General features: G+C 42.6%; 1 protein-coding gene across 1 annotated transcript in view; it reads left to right on the top strand.

Annotated features, from left to right (window-relative positions):
- Nucleotides 1–24,603, top strand: part of ITGA9 (integrin subunit alpha 9) — a 415,573-nt gene that overhangs the window by 170,511 nt on the left and 220,459 nt on the right. The window lies entirely within an intron of this gene.

The following is a 24,603-nucleotide window of genomic DNA, read 5'->3' as shown; positions in this document are numbered from 1 at the left end:
CAGGTATCCATCTGCCAGTGTTTCCACCCTTTCCCGCAAAGAGGAGCTCAGTATCTGTCTCTGTTACTGCATCAGGATCTCACATTATCCAGTAAACCCAAATGCTCTAGGTAAGAGATGTAATAAGTGGTATTTATTAAGTGGTTTTAATAAAGTTTTGTGGATAGGTATGACATCATTTCTTTTGAGCTTAAAGATGCTTAAAATAGCTAAGGTTAAAAATGAGGGAAGATTTTAAAAGAAAAACGTTACTAGATGTGAGATGTAAACACTGAAAGGAAGTAAGGTGGAGCAAAAAAAAAAGTAAAGCATCAGGTAAATATTTAATAAAATGTTTATACATGTATATTGACTGTAGGTGTAGGGTTGGTCTATTGAATAAAGCTGCCTTTCTTAGGAATGGTGGTCTCAAAATGCACCAGTGCCTTCCTATTGGATGAATGTCCACTTCTGTTTCATGCACTGTGCTAAAGGCTGGACATGATGAGATGAGTGTGAGTGGCCTCTGCACCAAAGAGTTCAGTCTAATTCTGGGGGTTGGAGATAAATATGTTAGCCAGTAAATGCCATTTATTGCTTTAGATGTTATCTCAGAAGGAAAAGGAGCAGTGGGGATAGGAGGAGTGAGCCATCTCCTGGGGGAGTCAAGAAAGATGAGGTCAGAGAGAGAATGTCCCTTGGATCCAATATGGTGGCCATTAGTGACCTTGTTAAAACCAGTAGGAATGGGGTGGCAAGAAGGAGAGTAGAACAGATTAAAGAAAGAACGAGATGGCCGGGCGCGGTGGCTCAAGCCTGTAATCCCAGCACTTTGGGAGGCCGAGACGGGCGGATCACGAGGTCAGGAGATCGAGACCATCCTGGCTAACACGGTGAAACCCCGTCTCTACTAAAAAATACAAAAAACTAGCCGGGCGACGTGGCGGGCGCCTGTAGCCCCAGCTACTTGGTAGGCTGAGGCAGGAGAATGGCGGGAACCCGGGAGGCGGAGCTTGCAGTGAGCCGAGATCCGACCACAGCACTCCAGCCTGGGTGACAGAGCGAGACTCTGTCTCAAAAAAAAAAAAAAAAGAAAGAAAGAACGAGTTTTGATGAAAGTATTGGAATTTTGATGACCTTTTTTATTACAAGTTTGGGAGCAGCTACTTTCTTCACTCTCTAACCTGCAAATCTTTCAGGGCAGTTGTGCTGGTTTAGTTAGCCCCCAAGCTGAGAAGACAGGCCGACTGTGGTTTGAGTAACCTGGAAATCTTGTGGGGTCAGTGTTTTGACTCTCTTCATTTTGGTCATGGTTCAGGATTTTCACACACCACTAAGGTTAGGGGAAGCTTCTCAGCTTTCTGGATACCCTCTCAGGGCTCATGAAGCGGCAGGCCTGCCCTGGGAAGGTCAGGAGTCTTCTGTAAAAGCAGAGAACACTACATGGAGCCCAGAGAGCCCACTCTCTGCGCTCTTACCTTCCTATGGGCTCACACGGGGAACAGATGCTTTCCTATAACTCTGAGCACTGAAGCAGCTTTGCTCTGCCCTGGCTGAAACATGTATCCAGGACCAAATTCTTAAAACCCCAGGGGCCCTGGGGTGATTCTGAGCCCAGGCCCTGAACCTGTCATAAAATGTAATGGATGGTATATTTTTAACTGCTGAGACCAGGGAGTTCACATAACCTATGAAGAGTGAAACAACATAATGTTTCTTTCTGCAGTTTTGAAGCATTTCAAAAACCAGAGGATGGTCTCTCTCATTAGGCATTACTAGTAAGACAAAAGTTTTTAACCTTTTCTGTACACAGACCCCTTTGGCCATTGGGAAGCGCATGTGGATCCTTTCTCAGAACATGCTTTTCTATACATAGAATAAAATACATAGAATTACAAATAAATTCAATTATACTGAAATGGAGTTATCAAAAATTTTGAAGACCACTTTGTGATATAATAATATACCAGCTTTTTTTTTTTTTTTTGGTTTTGTTGTTTTAGTTTGTTTTTTTTAGCAATAAAGTTTTTATTTTATTTTATTTAATTTATTTATTTATTTATTTTTATTTTTATACTTTAAGTTCTAGGGTACATGTGTACAACGTGCAGGTTCGTTACATATGTATACTTGTGCCATGTTGATGTGCTGCACCCATCAACTTGTCAGCACCCATCAACTCGTCATTTACATCAGGTATAACTCCCAATGCCATCCCTCCCCCCTCCCCCTTCCCCATGATAGGCCCCGGTGTGTGATGTTCCCCTTCCCGAGTCCAAGTGATCTCATTGTTCAATGCCCACCTATGAGTGAGAACATGCGGTGTTTGGTTTTCTGTTCTTGCGATAGTTTGCTGAGAATGATGGTTTCCAGCTGCATCCATGTCCCTACAAAGGACACAAACTCATCCCTTTTTATGGCTGCATAGTATTCCATGGTGTATATGTGCCACATTTTCTTAATCCAGTCTGTCACTTATGGACATTTGGGTTGATTCCAAGTCTTTGCTATTGTGAATAGTGCCGCAATAAACATATGTGTCCATGTGTCTTTATAGCAGCATGATTTATAATCCTTTGGGTATATACCCAGTAATGGGATGGCTGGGTCATATGGTACATCTAGTTCTAGATCCTTGAGGAATCACCACACTGTTTTCCACAATGGTTGAACTAGTTTACAATCCCACCAACAGTGTAAAAGTGTTCCTATTTCTCCACATCCTCTCCAGCACCTGTTGTTTCCTGACTTTTTAATGATTGCCATTCTAACTGGTGTGAGATGGTATCTCATTGTGCTTTTGATTTGCATTTCTCTGATGGCCAGTGATGATGAGTATTTTTTCATGTGTCTGTTGGCTGTATGCATGTCTTCTTTTGAGAAATGTCTGTTCATATCCTTTCCCCACTTTTTGATGGGGTTGTTTGTCTTTTTTCTTGTAAATTTGTTTGAGTTCTTTGTAGGTTCTGGATATTAGCCCTTCGTCAGATGAGTAGATTGCAAAAATTTTCTCCCATTCTGTAGGTTGCCTGTTCACTCTGATGGTAGTTTCTTTTGCTGTGCAGAAGCTCTTTAGTTTAATTAGATCCCATTTGTCAATTTTGGCTTTTGTTGCCATTGCTTTTGGTGTTTTAGACATGAAGTCCTTGCCCATGCTTATGTCCTGAATGGTATTACCTAGGTTTTCTTCTAGGATTTTTATGGTATTAGGTCTAACGTTTAAGTTTCTAATCCATCTTGAATTAATTTTCATATAAGGAGTAAGGAAAGGATCTAATTTCAGCTTTCTACTTATGGATAACCAATTTTCCCAGCACCATTTATTAAATAGGGAATCCTTTCCCCATTTCTTGTTTTTCTCAGGTTTGTCAAAGGTCAGATGGCTGTAGATATGTGGTATTATTTCTGAGGACTCTGTTCTGTTCCATTGGTCTATATCTCTGTTTTGGTACCAGTACCATGCTGTTTTGGCTACTGTAGCCTTGTAGTATAGTTTGAAGTCAGGTAGCGTGATGCCTCCACTTTGTTCTTTTGACTTAGGATTGTCTTGGCAATGCGGGCTCTTTTTTAGTTCCATATGAACTTTAAAGCAGTTTTTCCAATTCTGTGAAGAAAGTCATTGGTAGCTTGATGGAGCATTGAATCTATAAATTACCTTGGGCAGTATGGCCATTTTCACGATATTGATTCTTCCTATCCATGAGCATGGTATGTTCTTCCATTTGTTTGTGTCCTCTTTTATTTCACTGAGCCGTGGTTTGTAGTTCTCCTTGAAGAGGTCCTTTATATCCCTTGTAAGTTGGATTCCTAGGTATTTTATTCTCTTTGAAGCAATTGTGAGTGGAAGTTCATTCCTGATTTGGCTCTCTGTTTGTCTGTTACTGGTGTATAAGAATGCTTGTGATTTTTGCACATTATCCTGAGACTTTGCTGAAGTTGCTTATCAGCTTAAGGAGATTTTGGGCTGAGATGATGGGGTTTTCTAAATATACACCCATGTCATCTGCAAACAGGGACAATTTGACTTCTTCTTTTCCTAACTGAATACCCTTTATTTCTTTCTCTTGCCTGATTGCCCTAGCCAGAACTTCCAACACTATGTTGAATAGGAGTGGTGAGAGAGGGCATCCCTGTCTTATGCCAGTTTTCAAAGGGAATGCTTCCAGTTTCTGTCCATTCAGTATGATATTGGCTGTGGGTTTGTCTTAAATAGCTCTTATTATTTTGAGATACGTTCCATCACTACCGAATTTATTGAGAGTTTTTAGCATGAAGGGTTGTTGAATTTTGTCAAAGGCCTTTTCTTCATCTATTGAGATAATCATGTGGTTTTTGTCTTTGATTCTGTTTATATGCTGGATTACGTTTACTGATTTGCGTATGTTGAACCAGCCTTGCATCCCAGGGATGAAGCCCACTTGATCATGGTGGATAAGCTTTTGATGTGCTGCTGGATTCGGTTTGCCAGTATTTTATTGAGGATTTTTGCATCGATGTTCATCAGGGATATTGGTCTAAAATTTTCTTTTTTTTTGTTGTGTCTCTGCCAGGCTTTGGTATCAGGATGATGTTGGCCTCATAAAATGAGTTAGGGATGACTCCCTCTTTTTCAATTGATTGGAATAGTTTCAGAAGGAATGGTACCAGCTCCTCCTTGTACCTCTGGTAGAATTCAGCTGTGAATCCATCTGGTCCTGGACTTTTTTTGGTTGGTAGGCTATTAATTATTGCCTCAATTTCAGAGCCTGCTATTGGTCTATTCAGGGATTCAACTTCTTCCTGGTTTAGTCTTGGGAGAGTGTAAGTGTCCAGGAAATTATCCATTTCTTCTAGATTTTCTAGTTTGTTTGCATAGAGGTGTTTATAGTATTCTGTGATGGTAGTTTGTATTTCTGTGGTGTTGGTAGTGATATCCCCTTTATCATTTTTTATTGCGTCTATTTGATTCTTCTCTCTTTTCTTCTTTATTAGTCTTGCTAGCAGTCTATCAATTTTGTTGATCTTTTCATAAAATCAGCTCCTGGATTCATTGATATTTTTGGAGGGTTTTTTGTGTCTCTATCTCTTTCAGTTCTGTTCTGATCTTACTTATTTCTTGCCTTCTGCTAGCTTTTGAATGTGTTTGCTCTTGCTTCTCTAGTTCTTTTAATTGTGATATTAGAGTGTCCATTTTAGATCTTTCCTGCTTTCTCTTGTGGGCATTTAGTGCTATAAATTTCCCTCTACACACTGCTTTAAATGTGTCCCAGAGATTCTGGTATGTTGTATCTTTGTTCTCATTGGTTTGAAAGAACATCTTTATTTCTGCCTTCATTTGGTTTGTACCCAGTAGTCATTCAGGAGCAGGTTGTTCAGTTTCCATGTAGTTGAGCAGTTTTGATTGAGTTTCTTAGTCCTGAGTTCTAGTTTGATTGCACTGTGGTCTGAGAGACAGTTTGTTATAATTTCTGTTCTTTTACATTTGCTGAGGAGTGTCTTACTCCAATTATGTGGTCAATTTTGGAATAATTGCGATGTGGTGCTGAGAAGAATGTATATTCTGTTAATTTGCGGTGGAGAGTTCTGTAGATGTGTATTAGGTTCGCTTGGTGCAGAGTTGAGTTCAATTCCTGGATATCTTTGTTAACTTTCTGTCTTGTTGGTCTGTCTAATGTTGACGGTGGGGTGTTGAAGTCTCCCATTATTATTGTATGGGAGTCTAAGTCTCTTTGTAAGTCTCTAAGGACTTGCTTTATGAATCTGGGTGCTCCTGTATTGGGTACATATATATTTAGGATAGTTAGCTCTTCCTGTTGAATTGATCCCTTTACCATTATGTAATGACCTTCTCTGTCTCTTTTGATCTTTGATGGTTTAAAGTCTGTTTTATCAGAGACTAGGATTGCAACCCCTGCTTTTTTTTGTTCTCTATTTGCTTGGTAGATCTTCCTCCATCCATTTATTTTGAGCCTATTTGTGTCTCTGCATGTGAGATGGGTCTCCTGAATACAGCAGACTGATGGGTCTTGACTCTTTATCCAATTTGCCAGTCTGTGTCTTTTAATTGGAGCATTTAGTCCACTTACATTTAAGGTTAATATTGTTATGTGTGAACTTGATCCTGCCATTATGATATTAACTGGTTATTTTGCTCGTTAGTTGATGCAGTTTCTTCCTAGCATCAATGGTCTTTACATTTTGGCATGTTTTTGCAATGGCTGGTACCGGTTGTTCCTTTCCATGTTTAGTGCTTCCTTTAGGATCTCTTGTAGGGCAGGCCTGGTGGTGACAAAATCTCTAAGCATTTGCTTGTCTGTAAAGGATTTTATTTCTCCTTCACTTATGAAACTTAGTTTGGCTGGATATGAAATTCTGGGTTGAAAATTCTTTTCTTTAAGAACGTTGAATATTGGCCTCCACTCTCTTCTGGCTTGTAGAGTTTCTGCTGAGAATCTGCTGTTAGTCTGATGGGCTTCCCTTTGTGGGTAACCTGACCTTTCTCTGTGGCTGCCGTTAACATTTTTTCCTTCATTTCAACTTTGATGAATCTGACAATTGTGTGTCTTGGAGTTGCTCTTCTCGAGGAGTATCTTTGTGGCGTTCTCTGTATTTCTTGAATTTGAATGTTGGCCTGCCTTACTAGGTTGGGAAAGTTCTCCTGGATGATATCCTGAAGAGTGTTTTCCAACTTGGTTCCATTTTCTTCCTAACTTTCAGGCACCCCAATCAGACGTAGATTTGGTCTTTTTACGTAATCCCATACTTCTTGAAGGCTTTGTTCATTTCTTTTTCGTCTTTTTTCTTTAGACTTCTCTTCTCACTTCATTTCATTCATTTGATCTTCAATCGCTGATGCTCTTTCTTCCAGTTAATCAAGTCGGTTACTGAAGCTTATGCATTTGTCACGTATTTCTCATGTCATGGTTTTTATCTCTGTCAGTTCGTTTATGACCTTCTCTGCATTGATTTTTCTAGTTATCCATTCTTCCATTCTTTTTTCAAGATTTTTAGTTTCTTTGCGCTGGGTACGTAATTCCTCCTTTACCTCCGGAAGTTTGATGGACTGAAGCCTTCTTCTCTCAACTCGTCAAAGTCATTCTCTTTCCAATTTTGATCCGTTGCTGGTGATGAGCTGTGTTCATTTGGAGGGGGAGATGCGCTCTTATTTTTTGAATTTCCAGCTTTTCTGCCCTGCTTTTTCCCCATCTTTGTGGTTTTATCTGCCTTTGGTCTTTGATGATGGTGATGTACTGATGGGGTTTTGGTGTGGGTGTCCTTTCTGTTTGTTAGTTTTCCTTCTAACAGTCAGGACCCTCAGCTGTAGGTCTGTTGGAGATTGCTTGAGGTCCACTCCAGACGCTGTTTGCCTGGGTATCAGCAGCAGAGGCTGCAGAATATAAAATATTGCTGAACATCGAATGTTCCTGTCTGATTCTTGCTCTGGAAGCTTCGTCTCAGGGGTGTACCCCCCCGTGTGAGGTGTGGGATGTTGATCTGCACGTAGTGGGGGATGTCTCCCAGGTAGGCTATTCAGGGGTCAGGGACCCACTTGAGCAGGCAGTCTGTCTGTTCTCAGATCTCCGCCTCCATGTTGGGAGATCCACTGCTCTCTTCAAAGCTGTCAGACAGGGTCTTTTGCATCTGAAGAGGTTTCTGCTGCTTTTTGTTTAGCTATGCCCTGTCCCCAGAGGTGGAGTCTACAGAGACAGGCAGGCCTCCTTGAGCTTCTGTGGGCTCCACCCAGTTTGAGCTTCCCAGCGGCTTTGTTTACCTACTTAAACCTCAGCAATGGCGGGCGCCTCTCCCCCAGCCTCACTGCTGCCTTGCCGTCAGATAGCAGACTGCTGTGCTAGCAATGAGGGAGGCTCCGCGGGCGTGGGACCCTTCCAGCCAGGTGTGGGATATAATCTCCTGGTGTGCCGTTTGCTAAGACCCTTGGTACAGCACAGTATTGGGGTGGGAGTTGCCCGATTTTCCAGGTGTTGTGTGTCTCAGTTCTCCTGGCTAGGAAAAGGGATTCCCTTCCCCCTTGTGCTTCCCAGGTGAGGCGATGCCTCGCCCTGCTTCAGCTCTTGCTGGTTGGGCTGCACCAGCTGACCAGCACTGATTGTCTGGCATTCCCCAGTGAAATGAACCCTGTACCTCAGTTGAAAATGCAGAAATCACCTGTCTTCTGTGTCACTCACGGTGGGAGCTGGAGACTGGAGCTGTTCCTATTCGGCCATCTTGCTCCGGGTCTCACCAGCTTTTTCTTAATGCATGGAATAATAAGATCTAGAGACATTTTGAGTACTGTTAAGCATAAACAATATTTCCAGGTGTCTACAACTGTAATATGGTATGTAATATCTCAGATTTCTATTGATGGTAGAGTTACAGGTCTTTCTAATACTTTTGTAGTTTGATGCCTACATTTTATAATGGAAGGAAATGCTAAATTTCAGTTAGAGGTTAATAAAAATAAAGATGGAAAATTCTTTTCCTCCATATAAATCCACATATGCCCTGAATTCTCTTCTAGGTTAAGAACTTCTGGTTTAAGATATACTTTTGGTTGACAGTAGTAAAACAAGACAAAAGAAGTTGACCATTTATGTGACGTGCAGTAATAAATTACCAATTCAGGGTTGAGGAACTCATTACTGATCTGTGGATAGTCCAAATCCCAGCCCTTTTCTTTCTGACCTTTTCCTTTTGTAAATCACAGTCCCTCACACACATCAGACAAAGATATTTTGTGAGTGGCTCTGAAAATGGGGGCAAAACATAACCCTGAGGAGGCCTGAGGCTGATCTGAGCCTTAAGACTTATTTGTGGGGACCTGGTGCTGTTCTTTTTAAGAATAAATTTTAGAAGGACAAAGTAAAAGTCCAAGTTGAACTTAATGGTGAGTAAGGGTCAAAATGAGAGTCTACATGTAACTCCCCATGCCTCTCCACTACTGATGTGGATCTGCCTGGTCCACATCACCCTGTAGTGCTAGGGTGACCCTAGCACTATATCCAACTCTTCTCACCTCTTTAGGAATTTTAAGCCAACAAATTAAGTATGGAATTTATTACATGGTATCTTGCATTTCAGAAGCAGAATCTGAGATGGGGATTTTTGCCAGAGATTTATTGGGGGAGTGCTCTCAGAAATGAGGAAAACAGAAAGGGACAGGAAAAAAATGTTGAGTAAGGATGTGGTCTCAGGAAAAGTCTAGCCTCAGCCTGATCCCATGAAGAAGCTCTGGAGCAGAGCTTATCCCACCCAGCAGCAAGGGGGTTGGGCCGTTACCCTGCTGCATCTGCCAGCTGGGGGAATGGGACAGGTATTAGTTTTCTAGGCCACTTCAAAAATTACAAATTTAGCAGCTTAAGACAGCATAAAGTTATTATCTCACAGTTTCTATGGGTTAGGAGTCTGAGCATGGCCTGTTTAGGGTTTCACAAGGCTGTACTCAAGGTGCCAGCCAGGTCTTTTATGTGGCTTGGGGTCTTGTTCTGGGCTCGCATGACTGTTGGTGGAATTCACTCCTGCAGCTGTGGAGCCCAGGGTGACTTGCTTCTTCAAGACTAGCAGAAGACTCTTTCTGCTGCTTCCAGTCTCTTAGCTCACCGCTCTCCAAGGATTCTTGACACTTGCACTCCAACCCACTCTGGGTCAGAAGCTATTCCTCCCTGTGAAAGGGGTCACTTGAGTAGGCCAATTCAGGCCATACTTTCTGATTCATTCAATTCAGCTGATTCAGAACTTTAATTACATCTGCAGACTCCCCTCATCTTTCCCATTTAATGTAACATCACAGGAGTGAGAACCATCATATGTCCAGTCCTTCCCACCCTCAAAGGGAGGGGATTATACAGGGCCATGGGTCACTGGCATCATTTTAGGATTCTTCCTGTCACAGGGCATGACTTGTAGGCTTCTCTGGAGGAGATGGCTCCTGTCACCCAAGGGCAGTTCTCCTGAGAAAGTTATAGGCGTAGGCAATGCCTGTAGCAGCTAGGGCACTGAGGCCCTGTGACCTGGTTCCAACCTGCTCTCCTTCCCTGTCCATAGTCCCTCCCTGCCCCCCACCCTGTGATCTTGCCCCACAGACCCTTCTCAGGTGGTGGTGGTGGTGGTGGTGTAGGGGCAACTGGCTTTTTTTAAGAGTGCCAGGAGCTCTCCAAGGTGCTCAACATCCATTTCTCTAATCTTCACAAGCATGCAAGATTGATACTGTCATCATATTTTACATCTGAGAAAACAGACTCAGAGAGAGTAGGTAAAGTGGCCAAGGTTACACAATTTGCAAGAAATGGAGCTGGGACCCCCTCTGACCTTGGACTGGCTGACATCAAAGTCATTGCTTTTCCTGGTCCTATACCTCTCTTCCTTAGATATCTAGTGTTTATTAGACCTCCATATTATCTTCACCAACTGAGAAGGGGCCCCGTCAGCCTGAGGAACTCCCAGGTCACCCCTCTCCAAGGATTCTTGACACTTGCACTCCTACCCACTCTGGGTCAGAAGCTATTCTTCCCTCATTGGGTTGCCACCATTCTTGTAAAGGCACCTTCTTCTCTGTACCACAGTTTTTTGCTCACACTCCTCCTATTTTTCTCTTCTCAGCTTCCCTGTGCCTCATGGCACCCGGCATAAGGCATACAGCAACCAAGTGTTGGCAGAAGGCAAATTATATGGTTTGGCTGTGTCCCTACCCAAGTCTCATCTTGAACTGTAGCTCTTATAATTCCTGTGTGTTGTGGGAGGGACCTGGTGGGAAATAATTGAATCATGGGGGTGGTTTTCCCCATACTGTTCTTATGGTAGTGAATAAGTCTCATGAGGTCTGATGGTTTCATTTGGCTCTCATTCTCTCTTGTCGGCCGCCATGTAAGATGTGCCTTTCACCTTCCACCATGATTGTAAGGCCTCCCCAGCCAGATGGAACTGTGAGTCCATTAAACCTCTTTTACTTTATAAATTACCCAGTCTCAGGTATGTCTTTATCAGCAGCATGAGAACAGACTAACACACCAATTGAGGTTCCTCCAGAGAGTCAACAAAATGTCCATGCACTCTTTCATTGTTCCCCCACACCCACAGATCTGCCATCCCTGGCCCTGCCTGATGCCAGTACCTGGCCATTGCTGCTATATTCCGTGCTTTTGTACAAGAGCATGCTCAGTATTGTCCAGGAGACACAGGAAGCTCAAAACAGAGCTGAGATCCAGTTCCTACAGCCACACTTACCACCCCCACCTCTGACACACACACAGACTCTCCAATGCAAAAGCAAACCATTCCCAAATATCCAGCTACATATTGTTTTAACTTTGAAGAGAAAAAAGTATCAATGGAGTTATATGATTTTCATAGATGAATAATTTATGCAGATATGTTAATGGAAGAGTAATTGATGCTTTCTTGACCTTCCTGAGCACTGATGCTTGCCAAAGGGTTATACATTTCAGATTAATGATGACATCCATTACTATATGTGAAATTGCTTATAAACTAATATGTACTCTCTAATCTCATTGAGAAATTTTCAGAAACGAGATACACTGATTTTCTCATCACTTACTTCCTGCTCTCATGACAGAATTTCTGGAGTTCTTTGAATTCAGCTGGTTTTTGGAGTTCTGTCTAGTCAATATTTATAACTGAACTAGTTCAAACAGTCAAAGCATTGTCTCTTCTCTTCCTGGTTGAAATTCTGTCTTGGAAGACTGTTGTAGTCAGCTGTGCTTATCATAAAGTTTTGTTTAAAATTATTTTAGAATTTTCTTCTTTGGCTTTAATTTAAATTTTTGTTTGTTTCCTTTTTTGTTTGTTTGTTTGGAGACGGAGTCTCGCTGTGTCGCCCAGGCTGGAGTGCAGTGGCACAATCTGGGCTCACTGCAAGCTCTGCCTCCCAGGTTCATGCCATTCTCCTGCCTCAGTCTCCCAAGCAGCTGGGACTACATGTGCCTGCCACCATGCCCGGCTAACTTTTTTTGTATTTTTGAGTAGAGATGGGGTTTCACCATGTTAGCCTGGATGGTCTCCATCTCCTGACCTCATGATCCGCCCGCCTCAGCCTCCCAAAGTGCTGGGATTACAGGTGTGAGCCACCACGCCTGGTCTTGTTTACTTTTTAATCTATAGGATTGTAAATGAAACCACACTTGACCTCAGTTTTTTTCTCTGGGAAATAGGTTCTTGCTACAGGTATAGTTTATAAGGATTTATTTCATAATAGGGAGCTTTTTATAGATTTTCATATAATAGTTGCCAGTTTTTTTTTTTTTTTTTTTTTTTTTTTTTTGAGAAAGAGTCTCGCTCTGTCGCCCAGGCTGGAGTGCAGTGGCCGGATCTTCTCAGCTCACTGCAATCTCTGCCTCCCGGGTTCACGCCATTCTCCTGCCTCAGCCTCCCGAGCAGCTGGGACTACAGGTGCCTGCCACCTCGCCCAGCTAGTTTTTTGTATTTTTTAGTAGAGACGGGGTTTCACCGTGTTAGCCAGGATGGTCTCGATCTCCTGACCTTGTGATCCGCCCGTCTCGGCCTCCCAAAGTGCTGGGATTACAGGCTTGAGCCACCGCGCCTGGCCTAATAGTTACCATTTTAAAAATTGTGTTAAAGGCCGGGTGCAGTGGCTCATGTCTGTAATCCCAGCATTTTGGGAGGCCAAGGTGGTTAGATCACCAGAGGTTAGAAGTTCGAGATCAGCCTGGCCAACATGATGAAACCCTATCTCTACTAAAAATACAAAAAAATTAGCCGGGTGTGGTAGTGTGTGCCTGCAAACTACTCAGGAAGCTGGGGCAGGAGAATCACTTGAACCTGGGAGACAGAGGTTGCAGTGAGCTGAGATTGTGCCATTGCACTCCAGGCTGGGCAGCAAGAGTGAAACTCTGTGAAAAAAACATTGTGTTAAAAATGGCAATAATCACCATTTATTACTTGCCTACAGTATGCCAGTCATTGTACAAGGTATATTTTATAATTATAAATATTATTTATTATCTAATTACAAATATGTTATACCTTGCACTGTGTCCTGTATGTCTCTTATGTTTATTTATGAATTTTCCTTCCTTTTTCCTATCCATGCTTTGATCTGGATATTTCCTATTGAGAGAATACACTGAGGCCAAGTGTGATTTCTAGATTAAAAAGCAAACAACTTCTGGGTCGCTGGTCGTGTTTTCTGCTGTGTTCAATCTCCAGTCAAATATATCTTGTCTTCTCAGCACTTTAACCACTGTCCTCAGCCTGGTTTCTTAGTCTCACAGGCCCATGCTGCTGTAGAATCGGCAGATGCCTTGAGGATAAATGTGGTGTACAGTAAACATACCTCAATATACTTCTTTCTGTTTGGGATTTTGGCCCCTCAAGTCCTGGTTGCCTTATTAGCCCTGAGCTCTTAAGTGTTATCTTCACAGAGTCATAAGACTTCCAGAAATTCAGCTCAGAAACTCAAGAACCTAGCCTTTTAGCCACTGCTTCACTTTCAGTTTCATAGCCTCTTATCCCACACTGCTTACAAATCTGGAAACACCTCAAGGGAAAAGTGCCCATAAATGTTGGGGTTACCTCCACATTCTTTCCTTCTCTTCGGGACCCTAGACTTTGAAGTCCTGGCTGTCTTGATAGTTGGTTCCCTGATAACTTTATATATTTTTAATTTTTTAAATGAACTTGGCATTTCAAACATAAATTCCATGATAATTTTAAACAGCGCTGTGTGTGTGTGTGTGTGTGTGTGTGTGTGTGTGTGTGTGTGTGTGTCCAGCTTTTCGAGTTGTCCGTGGGAGGACAGTTTCAGTAAGTTACTCTATCATTACTGGAAATGCAAAATCTTCAGTTTGCTTTTAAAACAACCCTCAAGCTGATGAGAATTTTAAAGTAGCTTACAAATAATATTTATAATTATAAAATATACCTTGTACAATGACTGGCATACTGTAGGCAAGTAATGAATGGTGATCATTACCATTTTTAACACAATTTTTTTAACTGTGATCCTATTTGTTATGAGTATAGAGATAAAGGAAAAGCCATCCCATTTTTGAAGATTTCTCATTTTTAGGTGTGTCTACAAGGTTATCATAGGTGAAAGTAGGGTTTGCAGAGAAATAGTAAGAGAGGATGGAAGATGGAAGGGACAAAAAGATCACATGTTTGGAAAAAGAAAAAAATACTGAATCCTCTTTTTTTTTTGTACTGAGTTTTTTTTTTTTATTATTATACTTTAAGTTCTAGGGTACATGTGCATAACGTGCAGGTTTGTTACATATGTATACTTCTGCCATGTTGGTGTGCTGCATCCATCAACTCGTCAGCACCCATCAACTCATCATTTACATCAGCTATAACTCCCAATGCAATCCCTCCCCACTCCCCCCTCCCCGTGATAGGCCCCGGTGTGTGATGTTCCCCTTCCCGAGTCCAAGTGATCTCACTGTTCAGTCACACCTATGAGGGAGAACATGCGGTGTTTGGTTTTCTGTTCTTGTGATAGTTTGCTAAGAATGATGGTTTCCAGCTGTATCCATGTCCCTACAAAGGACACAAACTCATCCTTTTTTATGGCTGCATAGTATTCCATAGTGTACATGTGCCACATTTTTTTTCTCTTTTTTTTTATTTTTTATTTTTTATTATACTTTAAGTTCTAGGGTACATGTGCATAACGTGCAGGTTTGTTACATATGTATACTTGTGCCATGTTGGTGTGCTGCACCCATCAACTCGTCAGCACCCATCAATTCGTCATTTATATCAGGTATAACTCCCAATGCAATCCCTCCCCCCTCACCCCCCATGATAGGCTCCGATGTGTGATGTTCCTCTTCCCGAGTCCAAGTGATCTAATTGTTCAGTTCCCACCTATGAGTGAGAACATGCGGTGTTTGGTTTTCTGTTCTTGTGATAGTTTGCTAAGAATGATGGTTTCCAGCTGCATCCATGTCCCTACAAAGGATGCAAACTCATCCTTTTTTATGGCTGCATAATATTCCATGGTGTATATGTGCCACATTTTCTTAATCCAGTCTGTCACAGATGGACATTTGTGTTGATTCCAAGTCTTTGCTATTGTGAATAGTGCTGCAATAACCATACGTGTGCATGTGTCTTTATAGCAGCATGATTTATAATCCTTTGGGTATATACCCAGTAGTGGGATGGCTGGGTCATATGGTACATCTAGTTCTAGATCCTTGAGGAATCGCCATACTGTTTTCCATAATGGTTGAACTAGTTTACAATCCCACCAACAATGTAAAAGTGTTCCTATTTCTGCACATCCTCTCCAGCACCTGTTGTTTCCTGACTTTTTAATGATTGCCATTCTAACTGGTGTGAGATGGTATCTCATTGTGGTTTTGATTTGCATTTCTCTGATGGCCAGTGATGATGAGCATTTTTTCATGTGTCTGTTGGCTGTATGAATGTCTTCTTTTGAGAAATGTCTGTTCATATCCTTTCCCCACTTTTTGATGGGGTTGTTTTTTTTTTTTCTTGTAAATTTCTTTGAGTTCTTTGTAGGTTCTGGATATCAGCCCTTTGTCAGATGAGTAGATTGCAAAAATTTTCTCCCATTCTGTAGGTTGCCTGTTCACTCTGATGGTAGTTTCTTTAGCTGTGCAGAAGCTCTTTAGTTTAATGAGATCCCATTTGTCAATTTTTGCTTTTGCTGCCGTTGCTTTTGGTGTTTTAGACATGAAGTCCTTGCCCATGCCTGTGTCCTGAATGGTACTACCTAGGTTTTCTTCTAGGGTTTTTATGGTACTAGGTCTAATATTTAAGTCTCTAATCCATCTTGAATTAATCTTCGTATAAGGAGTAAGGAAAGGATCCAGTTTCACCTTTCTACTTATGGCTAGCCAATTTTCCCAGCACCATTTATTAAATAGGGAATCATTTCCCCATTTCCTGTTTCTCTCAGGTTTCTCAAAGATCAGATGGCTGTAGATGTGTGGTATTATTTCTGAGGACTCTGTTCTGTTCCATTGGTCTATATCTCTGTTTTGGTACCAGTACCATGCTGTTTTGGTTACCGTAGCCTTGTAGTATTGTTTGAAGTCAGGTAGCGTGATGCCTCCAGCTTTGTTCTTTTGACTTAGGATTGTCTTGGCAATGCGGGCTCTTTTTTGGTTCCACATGAACTTTAAAGCAGTTCTTTCCAATTCTGTGAAGAAACTCATTGGTAGCTTGATGGGGATGGCATTGAATCTATAAATAACCTTGGGCAGTATGGCCATTTTCATGATATTGATTCTTCCTATCCATGAGCATGGTATGTTCTTCCATTTGTTTGTGTCCTCTTTTATTTCACTGAGCGGTGGTTTGTAGTTCTCCTTGAAGAGGTCCTTTACATCCCTTGTAAGTTGGATTCCTAGGTATTTTATTCTCTTTGAAGCAACTGTGAATGGAAGTTCATTCCTGATTTGGCTCTCTGTTTGTCTGTTACTGGTGTATAAGAATGCTTGTGATTTTTGCACATTAATTTTGTATCCTGAGACTTTGCTGAAGTTGCTTATCAGCTTAAGTAGATTTTGGGCTGAGACGATGGGGTTTTGTAAATATACAATCATGTCATCTGCAAACAGGGACAATTTGACTTCTTCTTTTCCTAACTGAATACCCTTGATTTCTTTGTCTTGCCTGATTGCCCTAGCCAGAACTTCCAACACTATGTTGAATAGGAGTGGTGAGCGAGGGCATCCCTGTCTTGTGCCAGTTTTCAAAGGGAATTTTTCCAGTTTTTGCCCATTCAGTATGATATTGGTTGTGGGTTTGTCATAAATAGCTCTTATTATTTTGAGGTACGTTCCATCAATACCGAATTTATTGAGTGTTTTTAGCATGAAGGGCTGTTGAATTTTGTCAAAGGCCTTTTCTTCATCTATTGAGATAATCATGTGGTTCTTGTCTTTGGTTCTGTTTATATGCTGGATTACGTTTATTGATTTGCGAATGTTGAACCAGCCTTGCTTGCATCCCAGGGATGAAGCCCACTTGATCATGGTGGATAAGCTTTTTGATGTGCTGCTGAATCCGGTTTGCCAGTATTTTATTGAGGATTTTGCATCGATGTTCATCAGGGATACTGGTCTAAAATTCTCTTTCTTTGTTGTGTCTCTGCCAGGCTTTGGTATCAGGATGATGTTGGCCTCATAAAATGAGTTAGGGAGGATTCCCTCTTTTTCTATAGGTTGGAATAGTTTCAGAAGGAATGGTACCAGCTCCTCCTTGTACCTCTGGTAGAATTCAGCTGTGAATCCATCTGGTCCTGGACTTTTTTTGGTTGGTAGGCTATTAATTATTGCCTCAATTTCAGAGCCTGCTATTGGTCTATTCAGGGATTCAACTTCTTCCTGGTTTAGTCTTGGGAGAGTGTAAGTGTCCAGGAAATTATCCATTTCTTCTAGATTTTCTAGTTGATTTGCGTAGAGGTGTTTATAGTATTCTCTGATGGTAGTTTGTACTTCTCTGGGGTCCGTGGTGATATCCCCTTTATCATTTTTTATTGCGTCTATTTGATTCTTCTCTCTTTTCTTCTTTATTAGTCTTGCTAGCGGTCTGTCAATTTTGTTGATCTTTTCAAAAAACCAACTCCTGGATTCATTGATTTTTTGGAGGGTTTTTTGTGTCTCTATCTCCTTCAGTTCTGCTCTGATCTTAGTTATTTCTTGCCTTCTGCTAGCTTTTGAATGTGTTTGCTCTTGGTTCTCTAGTTCTTTTAATTGTGATGTTATAGTGTCCATTTTAGATCTTTCCAGCTTTCTCTTATGGGCATTTAGTGCTATATATTTCCCTCTACACACTGCTTTAAATGTGTCCCAGAGATTCTGGTATGTTGTATCTTTGTTCTCATTGGTTTGAAAGAACATCTTTATTTCTGCCTTCATTTGGTTATGTACCCAGTAGTCATTCAGGAGCAGGTTGTTCAGTTTCCATGTAGTTGAGCGGTTTTGATTGAGTTTCTTAGTCCTGAGTTCTAGTTTGATTGCACTGTGGTCTGAGAGACAGTTTGTTATAATTTCTGTTCTTGTACATTTGCTGAGGAGTGTCTTACTCCAATTATGTGGTCAATTTTGGAATAAGTGTGATGTGGTGCTGAGAAGAATGTATATTCTGTTAATTTGGGGTGGAGAGTTCTATAGATGTCTATTAGGTCTGCTTGCTGCAAAGCTGAGTTCAATACCTGGATATCCTTGTTAACTTTCTGTCTCGTTGATCTGTCTAATGTTGACAGTGGGGTGTTGAAGTCTCCCATTATTATTGTATGTGAGTCTAAGTCTCTTTGTAAGTCTCTAAGGACTTGCTTTATGAATCTGGGTGCTCCTGTATTGGGTGCATATATATTTAGGAGAGTTAGCTCTTCCTGTTGAATTGATCCCTTTACTATGTAATGGCCTTCTTTGTCTCTTCTGATCTTTGATGGTTTAAAGTCTGTTTTATCAGAGACTAGTATTGCAACCCTGCTTTTTTTTGTTCTCCATTTGCTTGGTAGGTCTTCCTCCATCCCTTTATTTTGAGCCTACTTGTATCTCTGCATGTGAGATGGGTCTCCTGAATACAGCAAACTGATGGGTCTTGACTCTTTATCCAATTTGCCAGTTTGTGCCTTTTAATTGGACCATTTAGTCCATTTACATTTAAGGTTAATATTGTTATGTGTGAACTTGATCCTGCCATTATGATAATAACTGGTTATTTTGCTCATTAGTTGATGCAGTTTCTTCCTAGCCTCGATGGTCTTTATATTTTGGCATGTTTTTGCAATGGCTGGTAGTGGTTTTTCCTTTCCATGTTTAGTGCTTCCTTCAGGGTCTCTTGTAAGGCAGGCCTGGTGGTGACAAAATCTCTAAGCATTTGCTTGTCTGTAAAGGATTTTATTTCTCCTTCACTTATGAAACTTAGTTTGGCTGGATATGAAATTCTGGGTTGAAAATTCTTTTCTTTAAGAATGTTGCATATTGGCCCCCACTCTCTTCTGGCTTGGAGAGTTTCTGCCAAGAGATCTGCTGTTAGTCTGATGGGCTTCCCTTTGTGGGTAACCCGACCTTTCTCTCTGGCTGCCCTTAAGATTCTTTCCTTCATTTCAACTTTGGTGAATCTGGCAATTATGTGTCTTGGAGTTGCTCTTCTTGAGGAGTATCTTTGTGGCGTTCTCTGTATTCCTGAATTTGAATGTTGGCCTGCCCTACTAGGTTGGGGAAGTTCTCCTGGATGATATCCTGAAGAGTATTTTCCAACTTGGTTCCATTTTCCCCCTCACTTTCAGGCACCCCAATCAGACGTAGATTTGGTCTTTTCACATAATCCCATACTTCTTGCAGGCTTTGTTCTTTTCTTTTTCTTCTTTTTTCTTTCGGTTTCTCTTCTCACTCCATTTCATTCATTTGATCCTCAATCACTGATACTCTTTCTTCCAGTTGATCGAGTCGGTTACTGAAGCTTGTGCATTTGTCACGTATTTCTCGTGTCATGGTTTTCATCTCTGTCATTTCGTTTATGACCTTCTCTGCCTTAATTATGCTAGTTATCAATTCTTCCACTCTTTTTTCAAGATTTTTAGTTTCTTTGCACTGGATACGTAATTCCTCCTTTAGCTCTGAGAAGTTTGATGGACTGAAGCCTTCTTCTCTCATCTCGTCAAAGTCATTCTCCGTCCAGCTTCGATCCGTTGCTGGCGATGAGCTGCGCTCCTTTGCAGGGGGAGATGCGCTCTTATTCTTTGAATTTCCAGCTTTTCTGCCCTGCTTTTTCCCCATCTTTGTGGTTTTATCTGCCTCTGGTCTTTGATGATGGTGACGTACTGATGGGGTTTTGGTGTAGGTGTCCTTCCTGTTTGATAGTTTTCCTTCTAACAGTCAGGACCCTCAGCTGTAGGTCTGTTGGAGATTGCTTGAGGTCCATTCCAGACCCTGTTTGCCTGAGTATCAGCAGCAGAGGCTGCAGAAGTTAGAATATTGCTGAACAGCGAGTGTACCTATCTGATTCTTACTTTGGAAGCTTCCTCTCAGCAGTGTACTCCACCATGTGAGGTGTGGGGTGTCAGTCTGCCCCTAGTGGGGGATGTCTCCCAGTTAGGCTACTCAGGGGTCAGGGACCCACTTGAGCAGGCAGTCTGTCCCTTCTCAGATCTCAACCTCCGTGTGGGGAGATCCACTGCTCTTTTCTAAGCTGTCAGACAGAGTCGTTTGCGTCTGCAGAGGTTTTTGCTGCTTTTGGTGTTGTTTTTGTTGTTGTTGTTTAGCTGTGCCCTGTCCCCAGAGGTGGAGTCTCAGCTGAAAATGCAGAAATCACCGGTCTTCTGTGTTGCTCGCGCTGGGAGTTGGAGACTGGAGCTGTTCCTATTCGGCCATCTTGCTCCGCCACTGAATCCTCTTTTAAAAACACTTAGAAGATTTTTCCCAAACTAATTATCTAGCTTAATGCTAACTGCTTATTTGCTGACTTTCTGCATTATTTACAAATTTGAAGTGGGGCCAACCCTTCCTGTTTTCATTTAATTTATCCCGGCAGCTGCTGGTTAGCTAAGGAAGGAAAAAACCCTCTTTTTTTCTTGGAGACAAGCAGCAACTAGGTAGGCTTCTAGGTCAGGTGGCCAGTTAGGGGTGCCAAGTCATTCTGGTATTTCTCCCAAATTGAAATGTATATCTTCCTTTGGCTGGGCAGATGGGGTCCCCTCTTCTCCATCTCTGCTGCCGGATCCTGGTGCAGGCCCTTACTCTCTTTCCACTAAACCCGTGTGGCAGCCCCTCCTTGGACTGCTTCTCCCCAGTCCTGCACCCATCAGTCCACTTCCACGTGGCAGCTACAGGGACCTTTCTAGAACACAGCCTCCTGCTGCCTCCATGTTGATCTCGCTGCCCCCGTCAGAGGGGTTTTCCTTTTCTTTTCTTTTCTTTTCTTTTTTTTTCTTTTTTTTGAGATGGAGTCTTTCTCTGTCACCCAGGTTGGAGTGCAGTAGTGCAATCCCGGCTCACTGCAACCTCTGCCTCCTGGGTTCAAGCAATTTTCCTGCCTCAGCCTCCTGAGTAGCTGGGATTACAGGCGTGTGCCACCATGCCTGGCTAATTTTTGTATTTTTAGTAGAGATGAGGTTTCACCATGTTGGCCAGGCTGGTCTCAAACTCCTGACACATGTGATCCACCTGCCTCAGCCTCTTAAGGTGCTGGGATTGTAGACGTGAGCCACCATGGCCAGCCAAGAGGGACTTTTCTATAGCAGCCTCTAGTGTCATGCTACCCCCTTCCCAGCTCTCCCTAGCTTTTAAGATCACATAACCTGCAAAGTCCCCTCGATCTTGTTCTGCGTGAATCTACTCTCCCCCATTGCTGCCTACCAACTTGACTTCTCCCTTTTGGGAGTCAGATGCACTCCGCTGGACAGCCCATGCCCTCTCCACGCAGCTACAACAGCCCCGCCTCGCACCTGCTGTCTGCCTTAATGTCCTACTGTCTTTCAACTGTGCCCAGGGGCATTTCCTCTGGGAAGCGTGCCAGCCCTCAGTCCGAATCTTTGGGTCCCCAAAGCCTCCCCTCCTGGTATGTGTTGAACTGCGTTGTCATACCTTGTCTGTTTCCCCTGAGACTCATTATTCCCTGAAGGTCTTTCACGTCTGTTTCCCTGGGGCCCAGCACATTGCCTGGCATCAAGTAAGCACCCAATAAATTTCAGATGGAGCATATGTTAAGTTCCCTATAAAATCTCAGCTGCTGCAAATTCTGCCACCAGCCTGGGTGTTCTCCTCTGTGGGGGCTCCGTCAGTTTTCCGAGACAAGAGACTCCCATAGATTTTTAGCAGGAAAAGGTAGATTCTTGCCTTTTAGTCTGTCAGAATGACACTTTATTAGATGCTTTAGAACTCCAGAAGCTTCAACTTTAGAATTTTCAGTTTGTAGAGGTTTCTTTTCTTTTCCTTATTTTTTTTTTTTTTTTTTTTTTTTTTTTTGCAGTAAAATTTTAGCGACCATGGTCTGTGCCAGAGCTGTAAGCCTCTTTCTCCATCTTAAGGAGTTCCTCTGCTTAATTGCAGTGCTGAGCTCAGGAAAGCTGCGCTTCCAAAAATGAAAAGGAAACCACTAAATGGTGCTGCTACTTTTCCTTTGCAGCTCAGATAAAACAGGCCCAGTGTGGGAAGGAGGGGCTGTCCTTTTGGGGGTGTTGGCCTGTTTCTAATTGCTACACTCTCCTCTGCCTCCACCCATGCCTCAGTGTGGTTTGGGTCCCTTCTGCCTGGAGCTACTGGGACATGTAATAAGAAGCTGCTTTTCAGACTTCTTAATTAAAATAGGTTCTGGCAGCTATTGCCAGGAAGCATCATTCGCACCCCTACATCTCCAAACGCATTCCTCATCCAAAATAAGATATGGCACGACTCAGGTTTGCCCCCTCAGTCACCATGGCTTGAATGGCTGCATTTAGAAACAGCCCTTACTTCAAGCCCCTATTTCTTAATTATTTGTCACTTATTCACATTCATCCTTGTGTGTGAAACATTTTTCCCCTCACCCTATATGCTGTTATGTAAACAAATAATTTTTTAGGATGACGTCAGAACCTAAAGTAGTTGGGATGGTTTTAAAATAGTATTTTATGGACAGCAAGGAAAGTAGTTTTGCTTCTGGTTTCACTTGCTAGCTTTGGGATGGAGGGCAGTTTATTTGAGCTCCTGCACCTCTGTGATCCTGTCTATAAAACGGGGGCAATGGCTGGTGCTGTGGCTCACACTTTTAATCCCGGCACTTTGGGAGGCTGAGACAGAAGAATCACTTGAGGCCAGGAGTTCAAGACCACCTTGGGCAACATAGTGAGACCCCATCTCTACAAAATAAAAAAAGAAATAAAAGAAATAAAATAATGAAAGTTAGCCAGGCATGGTAGTATCCAACTGTAGTCCCAGCTACTCAGGAGGCTGAGGCAGGAAGATTGCTTGAGCTTAAGAGTTCAAGGCTGTAGTGAGCTAAGATTGTCCCACTTCTGGGAAACAGAGCAAGACTCTGTCTCAAAAAAAAAAAGAAAAGTAGGAGTGGAGGTCAATAATCTACCAGCTCAGGTATTGTAAGGATTAAGAAACACAGTGTCTATGAAGAGTTTGGCCCAGTCTCTGGAACACATTTGGTAGCCAGGAAATAGTAAATGACTTCTGTTTCCCTACCCCCATCTTCACCTCCTCCCCTAGAATAACAACATCATAACTGACTTATTTCATCATTAAGGATTTAAATGCAGAACCTTAAGATAGTCAGCCTTAGGGAAACACTGAAGAATTTATTTTTAAACACATAAAGATTGCATTCATTCATCCCTCTCGACACCACTGGCAGTCTTCAAGTTCTGGTTAGCATAGTCAGCAGGCAGGGAGGATCTGGATCCCAGGGTTGTGTGCTTTGCTCACAGAAGGACATGAGTATCAAAGGTCTGCTCCTGACATCTGGAGTTCAAGAGGTGTTTCCTGGAAATAATTTGTCCAAAGGCTCCCCCATCACTCTCTTGTTTTATTTATGCTGAATGGTTGAATCTATTCCCTGCTGAATGCTTTCCTGAACACCAGTAAAAATCATCTGCCAGTCACTCAGGCCCCCACCCTGGGAGTCATCTGTCCCCTTTGCCTGGTCTCCCATGCCCCACAGCTCAGCAGCCACAGGCGTGGCCATATCTGCCTCCCTGGCCCTTGCCACTCCACTTCATCTCGGCCATCTCCTCTCCGGGGCTGCTGTGGGAGATTCCCAGTCTGCCCTCCAGTGTCTCTGCATGCATTCTACTCACCTCCTTTCCCCTCCAGCCCCGAAGAACTCTGAAGAAACACAAGCTTCTGCGGCCCCATACACTTAGGACTACCACCACTTACTTCTTGGAGGCAATGGCAGTAAAAGTAGAAACAACAAACAAAACAGAATAAAATCCTCTTTAACTTTGTTTAACTTGGTGTCCCCCGCAATCTATTTAATTTCAGATTCTTATTTACCCCGCTCCTAGGGAACCGAGGTTCATAGGACCAATCCAGGTGAATGCTGCTACAGTTTGTGGATGGGCTGCTCCCTATTTGCTGGTTCAGGTAGCTTTGATCCCAAACATTGGTCAGCAAGGGCATCCATACAGTGACATGCTGTATGTCATCAAAAAGGAGATGTTCCTGACATGGACAGTTTCCAGAATATATGCTAAGTGAATAAAGCAAAGTGCAGCATGAGATGCCATGATGTGCTGCAGATGCTTGGACTGGATGGATACCTAAGTACCCCCAAACTGGCAGGCACATCTGCCTCTGGGGAAGGGGGCTGGATGTCGGGGAGGGGTGGGAGCAAAGTCCTCCCCGTGTGCCTCCTAGGACCTTTAGAACCTCTACTCCTTTGAACACAGTGCTACTCTGCTCCAAACGCCCCCAATCTTCACATAGAGAGTAGTATGAAGTCCTCAGCTCTGCACTTGTGGCCCTGAGGTTGGCCTCAGCCTGCCTGCCCAGCTTCTTTTCTCACTCTTCCCTGCTGCCACTCTCCTGTCTCTCTCCAGGGATTTGGCTGTTTGCGCCACTTTCCTTTGACATGTCTCAGACTTGCCCTGCTCCAGTTGGAAGTTCTTGGAGCAGTCTACACCCACCCCCGCCAAGCTCACTGTCTCAGAATGTGGGACCACCTACCAGCTTTACTCCTACCTCTAACTCTAAC

Source organism: Rhinopithecus roxellana, chromosome 1, assembly GCF_007565055.1.
Source record: "Rhinopithecus roxellana isolate Shanxi Qingling chromosome 1, ASM756505v1, whole genome shotgun sequence".
In the NCBI taxonomy this organism is placed as follows: Eukaryota; Metazoa; Chordata; class Mammalia; order Primates; family Cercopithecidae; genus Rhinopithecus; species Rhinopithecus roxellana.
This window is presented reverse-complemented; position numbering and strand designations above follow the sequence as displayed.